We start from the raw sequence: 14,886 nt of genomic DNA on the forward strand, positions 1-14,886 counted from the left end.
TTAATCCTGACAATAATTTTGTGGGTCAGGTGATATTATTGCCAATGAACAAACTAAGACTTAGAAAGGCCAACTTCTGACAAGGTCACACAATGCCAAGATTTATTCCAGGTGTCTGTACCTTTCTCTTCCATGTTATACTATTCCCCAAAATGGAGAGAATAGCCTTCATAGGAAATGAGGGTGTCTCTTGGATGGAATAAAATGTCAGAGGGTTGAGTTTCTCTTTGCCGACCTTTCTGAAGTGATATAGAACAGAGGAGTAGCCACAGTCACATTTGACCAAATATTTTCCAACGAATAAACTTCATAATCCCGGAAATTTCGGCTCTTCTCACCCAGATAATGATAATACTGTTTGCAATTTGGCTGTAACCTATGAGAGATTTCTTTTGCCAAGTTCAAGAAATAATAGGTAACTTCAGATCTTGAACAATGAAAATCGGAGGACTACTTATAGGAATGAAGAGAGAATACAACAACCCTAAACTCAAAGTTCAAGAGAGAGAGAAATATGTCTTTTAAAAAATGTGCATAAAGTTGAGATACCCTAATGTAGAGATGTAAATATTATACTATAACATTTGGTCTATTGGTGGTCCCCAACCATCTTCCTATAATTGTTGGAATGAAATGAAGAGTGCCTTCAAAACCATATATGGTAAAAGATACATCTGGTGTGTTTTGCATAAGAACTTTTGCATGGCTCTGAATCCAGAGGTGGGTTAACTAACTATGCCTGTCGTGAGCTAAATGTAAATATTACAAACGTGTTCACCCAAAGCCTACCAATGTGCTCTTAAACACCAGCCTGCATGATTCAACAAGGATGAATGACACACAGGCAAGGTCAAGGACGCAGGGACTCCTGAGGTGAGGCTCTGTCTCCAAACCCCTGAGAAGAGACACTTTCTCCAGAGACTTCACCCAGTGAAAGGGACAGCTCACTTTTCTTGGGCCCCTTTCCCTTCCATTATCCCTGAAACAATTCATAAAATGAAAATTGTCACATCTTTGGACAGGGGAGATGCTTTATGGAAATTCACCCCATCTCCTATATTCCTTTGTGACCACCATGAGAGGAATTAGTTACACATTCATATTATTTCTAATTTATGACCTGATGTGACATTGTCATTTAGAAGGAATAAGAAATCAGAGCTACTGTTGAGTTAAAGTATAATCACAGCGATTATTTCCATATTCCATCTGTGATTTCCATATACTATTTCCCACTTAACCTAGGGGGGATTGGGGAGGTCTCAGAATCACGTGATTGTCACCTGCCCCATCAGAGAAAAATCTGTCTTAACCGCTGTCCTTCATATTTCATAAAACATCATGAAACTTCAGGGTTATTCGATATGAGTTTGGTTTCTTATCTCTCTGGGGTTCTGAGATAATAATAGACGAATATGATTAAGATTTGTATCCTCCATAAGTACTAGAAAACAAAGTTAAAGCTCATTTGAAGTCTGTCTAGTCATCAGCTATTGAAGGGCCAGGATGACAAATTAAGATGGATACAGATGGCCCAGAATCAGTGTCAACGGCACTGATAACTTTTGTCTGCTCTCTGTGTCTCCAGGGTCTTTCACGGGGTGATCTGAATGTTCTAATAAAATGTGGCAGTGGACTGCTTCCAGATGCTGCTGTTCCCAGTTAAAGACAAGCTGGAAGTTCTATCCTGCAGAGGACGTACCCAGCAAAGGACTTCTCCACTCTCGTTTTCCTTCTAGGGAACAAGTTAATGAAAACTGCACATATGCGTTTTGACAGATCCTTACAAATCACATCAGTTTGACATATATGGACTAGTGGTGACTCAAAGCTCCTTGGACACGAGGCTGGGGCAACTCCCCATCTTCAGCCTTCATTTCTGAAGACTTTACGAAGACAATTAGCCAGCTGGACAGGAAATTCCTGGAAAGACTCTCTTAATGGGTCAGTGCAAATGGAAGGAAAATGCAAACTTGGTTTCCTCATAAAAAAAGAGAACAGATCACAGTGGAGGCATACATGTAGAGAAGCCAGGGCGGCGGTGACGGGAAAAGGCATGAGGCAAGCACAGGTCTGAGCATCCGGGGGAAAGAGGATGAAAGCAGGAAGGCACAGAAGGTGAGCTAAGCCAGTTCTGCCTTCCTGGATTAGCAATGATGCAGGCCAGTGTCCTGGAGAGGCCAAGTGCTGCCGACACCCTCTGCCACCAGATGTCTGGGTAGGAATCCCTGCCCCACCACTTAGGTGTCAGATGATCTTGGGCAAGGTCATCAATGGTCAGATTGAGTTATTTCCCTTTCTGATAAAAGGGAGCTGGTGATGGTATCCACTGCATAGTGGTTATTAAGAGGATTAAATGAATTAATACATGTATGTCCTTAGAAGAACTTTCTGCTTTATACTTGTCACTTATGTGTTCATTATTATTACTAGATGGGGATTGAATTTTTTTCTTGTGAACTTTTAATATCTCCTTAGCACATCCTTTAGTCGATCTGAGAATCAATAGGGTAAAATCAGACCTCTATGGCAATCAGCCAAACACACCACGGTTGTCCCTTCTGGATTTGGAGGGAACGATGCATGAACTGGGGAGGGGATCACCCTCCCTTGCTTCCAGGAGACACGTTCACTGCATGTTGGGCAAATGTGGGGTATGGAGTGTCTCCACCACAGGGTCTATGTGTGGACCCTGAGGGGCCATTAAGATGCAGCCTTTGGCTCTCCCTAGGGAGAGTCCATGTCTCAGCTCTGCCACTTACTAGCTGTGTAACCTGGCACTTTACCAAATCAGTGCTCTAGGTTCCTCATTAGGAAAATAAGAGTAATAAATAATGCTTCCCTCCCCAGGGCTGTTAGGAGGATTATGTGAGTTCATACATGTAAAACACTTAGAATAGTACTTGACAATACTGTAAGCACCATATAAATGTTAAGTATCTCTATTATTATTATTTTTATTAACAGCAAATAGGGACCCAGGTTCTTGGGGACATAGCCTCTGAATGACAAGTAGAAGAGCTTATTCACTTATTAATCAGGCAATAAACATTTAAAAATACTTACTCTGTCAGACACTCTGCTAGACCGTGGGGTTTCAGAAATGAATCAGACTCAGGCCTTTGAATAACACAGGAGATTGGGGGGAAGGGGTAGAGCTGGCTTCACTGAAGGGACATGGAGATGGTGCTTACACAATGAGCAGGTGTTGACTGGGCAGGGAGGCTGAGAGAAAAGTAGTGAAAACCATGGGAAGTGTTTTCCAGTGCATTGGGGCTTGGGGAACAATCGTTTGTTATGGCCAATGCATGGAGTGGGTGGGAGAGGTGATGATGAGGTTGGGGAAAGAGAAGAGCCAGCTCATGGAACATCTTTACGCCATGTGGAGGTTGACTTTGTATTGAGGCAGTGGAAAGTCACCGAGGGCATTAAGAGGAGATGCAACATGCTCAAGTTTCTGATTTGGAGTTGGTGTCAAAAATGAAAGAGATGAGGCTGGAAGCAGGAGGAGCAACAAGTCTAGGAGAGAAAGCAGGTTGACTTGACCAAAGCAGTTGCATTAGGGGAAAGGAGCAAATTCAAGAGACATTTATGAGAAAGGGGTGATGTGTTTTTGTGAATAAGATGAGTAGGAGGGAGAGAGACGGAGACTGAGAGGGAGGGAGGGAGAAATCAAAAGTCAATTTCAGGTTTATGACATGATAGGGATTAGTGAGTTTTTAAGTTTTTATTTTATTTTACTTTGTGGGGGTGGTGGGAATAATTCAGAAGCAGAGAACTTTCAGAAAGCTGAGGCTGATTAAAGTAGGCATTAACATTGGCTCATCCTAGACTGGAGAGCTATTTTTTGGCTCCTGAGTTCCCAGGTCTTAGGGGAGCCATTTTTCTACCCCCTTGAAGTGTGCATGGCCATGTGACTTCTTCAGGTTAAAGAAAGAGCATTTCATTGCTGGTGCTCATGTGTGCTCCTTTCTCTTCCCCTGCCATGGGAATGGTGGGAGCCAAGAAGATATGGAATGCTCTAAGATTGGATCATTGAGCTAACATAAGGGGACAGCTGTCATGGAGAGTCACCTAGACCTGCAGAGGACTCTGCATCAGTGAGAAATAAGCTTTTGTTGTGTTGGGCCATTGAATGGAAAGGGGAGACTTCCACTGAGGACTCAGAACTGGCCCTGAGTCATTTGGTTATTTTTCTCTGTGCGTAGAATCAATGAGTTTAAGAATCAGTGGGATTTTATAAGTTTGTCTTGCAAAGTTACAGTATATTAAAAATCCTCAGCGACTGAAGTCCCTGTCCCTAGAAATAGTAACCAGGTGGTAGAAAAATCTGGAAAATAGTAGATCCTCAATAAATGTATTTTTCCTTTTCCTTCTTTTTCCAAATTCCAACTAATACTTCTCTGTTCTGACCAAAGAGAACTGCTTCTCTTCCCTCTGCCCAGACATAACAAGTGCTGGTTTATATAATCAGTCTTCATTTGTATGTATCCATATATTTACTGTTTACTATCTCTGGCCTTCTATCTAGGAATATTTCCTTCTGCTGGAAGAAAGCCTCTCAGTATTTCATTTAGTGTGGGTCTACTTGCCACTTGCATACTTTGGCTTTTGTTGGTGTAAAAGTGTCTTTATTTAACTTTCACTCTTGGAGAACATTTTCACCAGGTACAGTGTGTTACTAGGTAGGCAGCTAATTTCCTTCAGTTTTTTTTTGTAGAGATCATTCTCTTGTTCTCTGCCTTCCATTGTTTTTCTGTCAAAAATCAGAGGTAAGTCTAGCTACCGCTCATTGAAAATTATTTTGTCTTTTTTCTCTGGCTGCTTATGAGATTTTCTTTTTGTCTTTTTGGTTTTCTGCAGGTTTCATATTAATAAATAATTAATAATTAAGTAATTCATCATTCTTTTACTTAACAAATATTTACTCAGCACACCCCCCAGAGCTTGGAGTCTAGCAGTGAGAAAAGACAGGCCAGCTCAGTGTGGAGGGTCACTCTGACTCTGGGAGCAAGCCCAGGTGCTTTGGGAACGCATGCTGCTGGGGTTGTGTTTAAGCCAAGCTCTGAAGGACAATTAGGGGATCAGCAGGTAATAATCAGTAGGGGATGAGCAGAGGCGAGAGAGAGAAAGAGAGAGAGAGAGAGAGAGGTTCTGAATGCAGGGTCTGCATATGCAATGCTCCAAAAGAAGAGGGCACGAAGGGCTTTGTGGAATGGCAGGTGGGTCAGTGGGTCTGCAGAACAAGAGCTTGTGGGCCGTGAAGGAGAGTGGCCAGAGATAAGGCTTGTTTATCAAATGCCTAGCTCCAGCTGCACTGTCTTTTTAACTTTAGACAGGTATTTACTTTCTACATGACATCTTGCCTAGGATGAGTCAAACCTCCTCGAATGCACCTCGTCCAAGGATCTGGCCTCTATTTTCCCAGTCTCCACCTCACCTGGAACCCCAGCCACATTGATTCAGTTGCATATACTGCAGAAGAGAGCACCGTTCTCTGCATGGCCTGGTGGCCCTGTGTGATTTCGCCCTCCTCACCGCTGTGGTCTCGTCTCACACCGAACACCCTTGCCCTCTCCACTCCAGCTATGGTGACCTTGTTTTCAGTTTCTCAAGCATGTGCTCTCTTCTATCAGATAGATTTTATTAGTGTTCCCTCTTTTTGGAAAGCTCCCCCCCGCCCATCCCTTCCTTGGGGAAGCCTTTCAAACCCTCCCCCCCCATTACTCATTCTCATTCCATATCACATTTCCTCTCACAGAGTCAGTCACAGCTTGCGAGTAGGCGTTGATTGGTGTGGTTATGTGTGTGGTGCTGGCTCCCTGCAAGCCTAGTTTCATGAGGGCAGAGACCATATGTACTCTGTTTACGTTTATTCTATTTTTTTTTTTTTTAAAGATTTTATTTATTTATTTGAGAGAGAGAGAATGAGAGACAGAGAGCATGAGAGGGAGGAGGATCAGAGGGAGAAGCAGACTCCCTGCCGAGCAGGGAGACCAATGCGGGACTCGATCCTGGGACTCCAGGATCATGACCTGAGCCGAAGGCAGTCGCTTAACCAACTGAGCCACCCAGGCGCCCCCTGTTTACGTTTATTCTAAAGACCTGGCACAAAGGACCTGCTCAATAAATCCTTGTTGAATGAGTACCCCATAGCTATATTAAGGGTTGTGGGTGTTATCTTGAGGGCATGGAGGAATCACCAACGTTGTAAAGGACAGGAAGATTTCCTAAGACTTTCTGCACTGGAAAACTCACTTCCCACTACAGTGTGGACAGAGCACAGGAGGGGTCAAACCGGAAGGGGAGGAGCCTTGGGGGGTTGTGATACTGGTGCTGGTGGGGGATCATGGTGGCCCACTCACCCGAGACAGTAGCAGGGGCGGCAGAGAGGAGGCTGGCAGGTGTGGGAAGCGTTTGCAAGTCAGATGCGATGAGATCTGGGGACTGACTGGAGGAGGCGGGAAGATGGCCGGATTTCGGGCTTGAATCAGTGGGACAATGGTGGTTCCATTTATAAGACAGGGAGCAAAGGGCAGGAGCAAGAGGGGTAGGAAAGGAAGATGATTAATTTGGCTTTCGGTTCACTGAATGGAAATGGAGGTGCTTAGGAGGCAGGTGATCTTAGTCTCAGGTGAGAAATTGGCCCTGAAGTTATGCGGTTGGGATTTGTTATAAAATCCATCATAAAATGTTTCATTTACGGTATGCCTTAGCTCTGAATAGCTGAGTAACCCTGAGGACTTACTCAAGTGTCACTTTATAAATCCTGACAGTCAAAGAATATTTATTCTTTTTTTTTTTCTTCATTTTTATAGGGAAATAGCAGCAAAAATGGGTCGGAGATCAGTCTTAATGTAGAACTTGCTGAAGCGATTTGAGACTGAAAGCTCATTTGCCTTTGACTGATTCTGTCAGTTGAATATAGAATTTTCACCGCAGTTGGAGACGGGCTGACAGTGGAGGTCAGAGAAACCTGGATTGGCCAAGTTGGCAAACACCATTCCTGCCTCGCGGGGCCCCAACCCCCTGCTGAGAGCTGTCCACTTAGACCCCTTCATTTTGCAAATAATTCCTGTTTGGTTTTCAGGAAGAAAGCACATAAAAAGCTCAGCCATAGGGCAGATTCAGCAGGGTAAACATTAACTAGATATTGACCTGGATTCCCTTCAGGTCTGATGAGTACTGTACTGAATGCTCAAGCTGAGTGGTAACCAACCTGGAAAGTCGATATTGACTTTTGGGAGCTAATAAATGAAAAATGGAGGTGTCCTAAATGGGAACTGTTTTCACACATGTGGGTGAGTCGACTGGTCTGAGTTCCGTAGACTACAGCAGCCAATGAACATCCTGACACTGTGACACCCGCCCTGATTGGGTTTGCATCGAGCAAGGTGAAGGGTGCAGAGGTGTTTGTTTGGAAAGAGCCAAACTTTCTTCCTGACTCGGTTAATCCAGCTGGTGTTGCTGCTCACATCCAGAGCGCGTGTTCTGTGGGAGAGCTCAGGGTGTTTGGCTGATGCTTGAGTTAAGGGAGAGATTTCACATCTTGTAGAGTGACAGAAGCCCCAACAACAGATGGAATTCTCACTGAGGGGCACAGCGCCCCAGAGCCACTGTTGGCGTGGGCACCAGCCATGCTCCTGGGAAACCAGCAAGTCACTTTGATTTCAGAGTTGGGTTTATCAGAGAAAGTCATGCCAAGGAATCCTTTGCACACTCCTGGAGTTTCCTGAGACTTGGCTCTCCTCCTTGGGATTTTGTTCTACTCAGTCCCTCAGGAGACCACCACATGCACCTTCTCTGACTCTCTCGCCTCGTGACATTGCAAGAGATATCAACATTTTAAGTCTGTGTATTGAGCATGTGAAAAATTCCACTTTTGTCTCATGAACCTTCTAAAAGTCACAAACTGATTTTAGGACAAGATTCCCTTCTCTACTGTACTTTCCTTAGTTCTCGATTCTTCACTTTTATCACTGTGGTCTGACAAATTCAAGTTAGCAACAGCCATCATATTTGGGAAGCTTAGAGAATTCTCACTTTCAGACTGTTCACGAGTATTGCCTGCTTGTGGGGGAATAAAACCCTCAGAGCCCAACGTGACTGACGTGCTGGTATTTTCCTGATAGTGAAATGGATGCAAATAACCAAGTCTTCCCACTGCTCTGAGCCTCTCCCTGACAGGCAGTGGCATCATGGAGGCTATTAGGATTTCATTGCCCTACGTGGGAACGTTGTGTTCAGAATCAAACTTGCTTTGCTCTTGTTTGCATTGTTGAGAAATTTGAAAACAAGCTGCGAATTAAAATTTATCTACCTATCATCTATTTGTCTATCTATCTGTGAAAGAGCTCTGGGTCATTAGATTTAAACAGAAACAACTAATTTGAGTTCTTACTTCTCTTTGTTTCATGGGACTAGTCATTTAAGTGCCTGGCTTCAGTTTCTATGAAATGTCAAATGAAAATTGAGCCATGTGATTTTCAAGCTGATTTCCAGCTCGATTTCCCCCCAGTTCTGTGATTCTCAAACATTCCTGCCATATAACGCTTGCTCCCCGGGCCTCTGGCCCTCACCCCTGCACTGGCCCAGCCCTTAGGGCTGTGCTTTGCCTCGCGGCTGTCCCCTCCTCAGAGTCTGCCCATTCAGGCAGCGTGGGGCCTACTCCCCTTTATAATGCTGGCACTCTCTCCTGAGCCCAAGCTGCTGGCTGAGGCCCAGTCACCGTGTTCCCATCATCCTTCCTTCTGTAGTCACTGCCTCCACCTCCCTCCTCAGCCAGCACAGGAAAAACACTTAGAGTAAGCCAAGTTTGTGTTCCACACCAGTGCCCCTGCCCCTGGCATGTTCCCCTTCGTGCCAACTCCAGCCTGTCTTCCAAGCCCTGAGCCAGCATTCTCATTCTGCACAGACCCTCTTGTCAAAGAAGAACGTCATCTGATGAGCACATTCACGTGGGAATACTCACGACAGTGCTATTTCCTTCTTGGGAGGATCTCATATCTATTGTGCATTTCATGAGTACCGGGCCCATATTTATTCCTCCCCTCACCATGTGATGAGGTCAGTATTCTTGTCATTCCCAAGCATAGCTGATGAGATCAAAGCCCTGAGCAGGCCAACCAATTACCAGCAGTAATTGGACAGTGTTTTAAGATGAACTGCGGACAAATATTCATGCAAGGTGTGACTGGAGCCAGTGGTCCTTTGGCCCTTGACACTATGCAGTCCTAATATTATCACGGCACAGAGGTGGCCTTCCTCATCCTCTTTCTGCCCCTCTCATTTAGCTCAATCCTGAGAGACAGGGTTCCCTACAGCGTCTTGGGGACCAGCTGGCTGCATGCACCTCTTCCTCCAAGTTCCCTGGATGGGTCTCACGTAGCCCAGGACCTGCTCCCCATAGTCAATCAGTGTCTTTCTGGTATGGTGAGTCCCTCACATGATTTTTAGTGGGGCAGATGGGGAGTGTCATTTGTTTTGCTAGGGGTCATTATGTTAATATCATAATTCACTTCTGTAAAACGAAGAGGAAAAACAATCAGATGCCAAGCGTTTATTGGCTTCCAACAACGAGATCTAAATATTCACTGCAGAATCTAAAAATGTGTGAATCCAAAATGGCAGCCTGCCAAACCAAGTGCATTTGCTGGACGGCTGCTTGCTGACGTCAAGTCAAGAGTGGACTCAGAGGCATCAGTTTCTAGCTGTCTCTCCTTATATTCAGATCTCTTCCCTTTGGATGGCTGCATTTTTGTGGGAAAAGTACCCTTAACTCAGGAGGGGGCCTTGTGCTTCCAGGGGTGAGAGAGATCTTTACCACTGCTGTCCTTTGCCAGATGGGTTGTTTCTGTCTGGTTTTAGACAGAGAAGATGAAATTGTGTCTGTGCATCTTAAAATTTATCCTACATGAAAAACAATTATTTACTTTGTTTTATGCTGACTTTTAATGAGGAGTTGGTATTTGAATTAACAGCTCAGGCTTGAGCAATGAATTTGAGGGAAATAAGTAATTTGGGGAATGCTGGAAACTTCTATTGGTAATTTTCATGTTACAGGAGGACCACCTGCTTTACTGGTCAGGCACAGACAGTCTCTCCTTTAATCCATTTTTTGAAATGAAAAATGAGATTAAATATTTCTGTTCAGGGCATTTTGAAATGAGGTCTTATCAAAATGAGGGAGGTAACAGGAATGGAAGGGAGAGAGAAAAAAATGTCTGATTTTCTGTATCTCAGTAGGAATTGACATGCACTCAAATCATTGGGTCACAATGTTAGATTCCTTCGTGCTTGTTAATATCATAAGGACCCACTGCCATAGGTGACTAACCACACGTGAGTAATGTGTGATCAGATACGTCCCAGGCCATACAGTCCAAAAGCTTTTGACTCATTTTGTTAGTTAACCTTTTGGAAGGCAATTTGAAAGCTACATTTGATTAGAAAAAGCCCTTTTCTACTTAGGTACTTCGGTGGGGATTTGAACTTCTACTGGCTTACTTTCATTTTCATGATTAACTCTGATACTCGGGTGGTCGCCTTGTCCCAGCCACATGCACAGAAGCATTGAGCACCTATTTGCAAGGCGCTGCTTAGAAATCGAGCAAGGGACAGAGATGAAGTGGCAGGAGGCCAGTGTTCCAGGAGATAGAAGTCCTGAGCCCCAGCCTGTAGTGATACTCAGGGGCAAGCATCCGGGCGCTTGGGACACGTGCAGCCGTCAAATCCAGTGCAAGCATCTGTCAGCCCTGAGTGTGCATGGCCAGGGGTCATACAGATGTACCTCCTGAGCCAGGCCATGACAGCCACCATTCTAGCTGTTGGTCATCTGCTCAAACACAGGCCTGGCCTCACAAGGGCAGAGGTGGAGAGAGGACACTTGAGCAAGGAAGCTCTCAAGTCCACGTGAGACTCTTTTACTTGGAGTACGAAGCAAAGGGCTCTCCTAGCCCCCGAGGCCAAGCTCCAGGGGCAGGCTGCTAGCACAGGCTGACATTTAAAGGCAACAGACAGCTTGAATTAATTATACAGGAATGAAATCACAGCATGTCTCAGAGTTGATACCTGAGCTCTCCATTGGCAACTGAAGTCATAAAAAGTACATTGAAGAGGGGCCAAAGAGAGTGTTAAAAAACGTAAAAGGAATAAGAAAATGTTTGAAGAGGAGTTTTTTGAAAAGGTGCCTTGACGAGGATGGCTGGATAATGGATAATCCAGTTGGCCCGTGTGTATCGTTGAAATGCAGGTTGTGAGCGAATCTGCTTGTAGTTAGTACTATCCCTGGGGAGAGAAAATTGGGGGTGATTGCTATAGGCTAGTGGTTCTCAAACTTTTTGACTATGACTTACTCTAAGAAATAACTTTACATCTTAGCTTGATACCATATGCGCGCATGCACACACACACACACACACACACACGCACGCTCTCTCTTTCTCTTAAACACATGCAACCTCAAAAAGAATTTCATGAAATAATACTTGCCCTTTCTATACATTGTGCACTGTGACATTTTCCAGTCTAGTCTAGTCTATTCTTTTAGTCTTATGTGATGTTTTCATTAAATCATAGCAGTAGTTTATCAAATTGATTTCAAATGTATTTCATTGCCTATTAAAGCTTTGAAGCCATCATTTCCATACAATAGTCTTGAGAGCCCAGACTCATGCAAGCTGGGTTTACATCTTCTCCATCCCAACGGTCACTGGAAGAGACAAAGGGGTCAGCAGGCTGCGGTCCATGGGCAACATCTGCCCTGCTGCCTCTCTCGGCGTGTGAGTTTCATGGGCACACGATCCCGCCACGTCTTCACCTGTTGTCTACAGCTGCTTTGGAGATACAGCTATGGTGGGATAGTTACAACACAGCCCACACGACCCGCAAAGCTGAAAATATTTACTATCTGGCCCTTCACAGAACAAATGTGCTGACCTGCCATCGGGGCCTCGGGATGTCTGCCCGGAAACCACACAGCATGGCCCTTCCACAAACGTATCTCAGGCTGCAGGCTGACCTTGTGTGGCCTGTCTCCCATTCCATCCTTGCTGATCAGCTACCCCTGAATGACAATTTTGGGGTCAGTGGGGACCACTGCAGACAAAATTCCCCTCCCTGCTTCCCACACTCCCAATAGGTGGCTATCAGAATAACTGGCCTGCAAAATCCAGTGATCTGGAAGCTGATGCTGGGAGGACTCTGGGGTGCAGGAGTGACATCTTGGAAAGAAAGGTGAAGAAGCAGGACGGGCAGAAGTTATGGAGCTGCAGGGTAGGCCTGATGAAGCCTCAGCCAACCTGGCAGGGAATGTTGGAGCCAGAGTTGCCCTGGGCCGGGGGGGGGGGGGGGGGGGGGGCGGGGAGGTGCTCATTTCCGTTCCTGCCTTGTGCAGGTCCCTGATGAGTGAACTTGGGATGGGCGTGACCTCAGGTGAGGCCGCCCCCTGCAGCCTGGGCCAGCCTGTCAGCTGCCTGCTGACCTTGTGAATGGGTGCCCTTCTGGAAGGGCGATCTGGGCTGTATGTCTATTGTCCTGCTGTCTACTTTTTGCCACTCAGTGGACCTCCCCACACTCTTGGGGAGCAGCTCTTCCAGGATCTGGGGCACTTCTCTTCCTCAGGTGAAACAGAGCAGGGAGCTTCTTGGGACATATTGCAGCCCCCACAGCTGCGGTGGGTCTTGTGGTTTACCTCCTCCATTCGCAGGCTGGGGTCCCCTCACCCTCACCTCTGTAGTCTTGGTGTCTCACTCGGAGGCGTGACTCAGACCGCTAATTCCCAAGGGCTCCAGAGTCCTGGTCACCACGTCTGTCTTGAGTCGGACTTCCTATCCTTGTCCACGTACAGTCACATGTAGCAAGAGCACACACAGAGGGGCCAAAGTGCGTGACCCGGGATCCACAGTACCCTTCCCCGCCACCGTCGTATGCCAGCAACCTCACCTCTGCCTGATGCTCGGACTGGGATGGTGACTCCTCTCCTTGACTCAGCAGGTGCTGTTGAGACCCTCGTGGTGGTCTCCTAGTAAAATTGTGCCCCCTGGAAGACCAAGACCTGTTGCCCTGCAGAGCCCAGCATTTGGGGCATGGGAGACAACTCTCCCAGTGGGTCACTGGGGGTGATGGCAAGTGGGGCCACTCTTACTATGATCCCTTGATTCTGGGACCCATATATTCATCTTTTTGAGGGTGCAGTGCCATAACAGGGTCTTAGATTCTGTGTGGACCCCGTGTCCTTGGAGTATGGCATGCTTTCCAGAGTATTGCTTCTGAGCTGGCCCTTCTGCTGTGCTTTCAGCAGGCTGACCTCTGGGAAGTGAGACGTGTGATGTGGACAGCAGATCTCGTGGTCATTGGCCCAGTCCCCCACCTTCTTGGCTGCAACGTGGGTCTCTGGGCCTGAAGCCGTGGTGGGTCAAATCCAGCATGAACTCTGGCACTGTGGGCTGGTTGAGGCTCTGCAGGCAGGAAAGGCAAAGCTAAACTCACAATGCAGGTCTGTTCCTGTGAGAACAAGATTTCTCAGCCTGGGTACTATTCTACTGACATTTTGGGCTGTGTGCTTTATGGACTGAATGTTTGTGTTGCCCCAAATTCATATGTTGAGCTCCTCACCTCTGATGTGATGGTATTTGGAAATGGGGCATTTAGAAGGTGATTAGGGCTAGGTGAGGTGATAAGGATGGGGTTCTTATGATGGGATTAGTGCCCCTATAAGAAAAGACATTAAAGAGGCTGCTCTCTCTCTTTCTCTCTCTGCACTATGTGAGGACACGGTGAGAAGGCAGCAGTCTGCAAGCCAGAAAGAGTTCTCTCCAGAAAGTGAATCCTGTGGGTCCTTGATCTTGGACTTTTCAGCCTCCAGAGCTGTAAGGAAATAAATTTCTGTTGTTTAGGCCATGCATTCCCAGGACTTGTGGTAGCCTGGGCTAATGCAGTGTGCATTGTAGGACATTTGGCAACATCTCTGATTTCTATGCACTAGATGCCCGTTAGCATCATCCCAATAGTAACAATTAAACATGTCCCTGGACACTGCGAAATGTCCGGGGTGTGTGTGTGTGGCAAAATTGTCTTCAGTTGAGAACGACTGGGGTGCAGACCAGGAGGTGTCTCTCACTGTGTGTTCTTTAGCCTCTATGAGTTTGGGATCTACAGATCGGGAATGAATGGAAGGGTGATTCATCCTGGGATTTGGTCCTCTCTTGGCCACTTCAGGAGTCTCATTTTGTGGCCAAAGAAGAAACACCTGTGATGAGAACAGGAACGACAACAAAACAGGTCAGGCAGGCATGGGCCTCGGTGGGGTGTTTGCAGCGCTACACCACTTCAGAGGGACAGAGCCCCATGGTCCACACTGGTCCTTTAGCTCCTGCCTTCCTGAGTGCATTGCTACACTGGCTGGCAGAGAAACAAAGCTTAGGATCATTAATGACCTGGTTTCTTCCCAAAGTTTCACAAACGTTGTCTTGATTTGGTCATTGTTACCTGGAAACTTCTGACAAATGGATTTTGGAAAAGCTCTTTTTTTAGACAAGCTTGGATGAGACAAGCTTTGAAATTTGGCCTAAAATCAGAGGGAAGACCTTAACTTACCTGGGACTTTGGAGATGCTGAAGACAGAAAATATTCCATAGACATATCCTGAGAAATCATTTCCATCTGAGGTGGTGTGGATCAACTCTTTCCAAGAAAGGGATGATGTGTCTATTTCCAACTGAATTTTCCCCAAAAATGGACATAGAGATTGCAATATTTCACAACTTACCTCCAATTATTAGTTTTAAGCATGACCCCGGCTCTCTTCCAGGCATTTCAGGAACCGTGAGAAATAGAAAGACACATTCAGAGTTTATCGATGGGAAGGCATCACACAACATGTGGGGA

The sequence above is a fragment of the Halichoerus grypus genome, chromosome 13, assembly GCF_964656455.1.
Source record: "Halichoerus grypus chromosome 13, mHalGry1.hap1.1, whole genome shotgun sequence".
In the NCBI taxonomy this organism is placed as follows: domain Eukaryota; kingdom Metazoa; phylum Chordata; class Mammalia; order Carnivora; family Phocidae; genus Halichoerus; species Halichoerus grypus.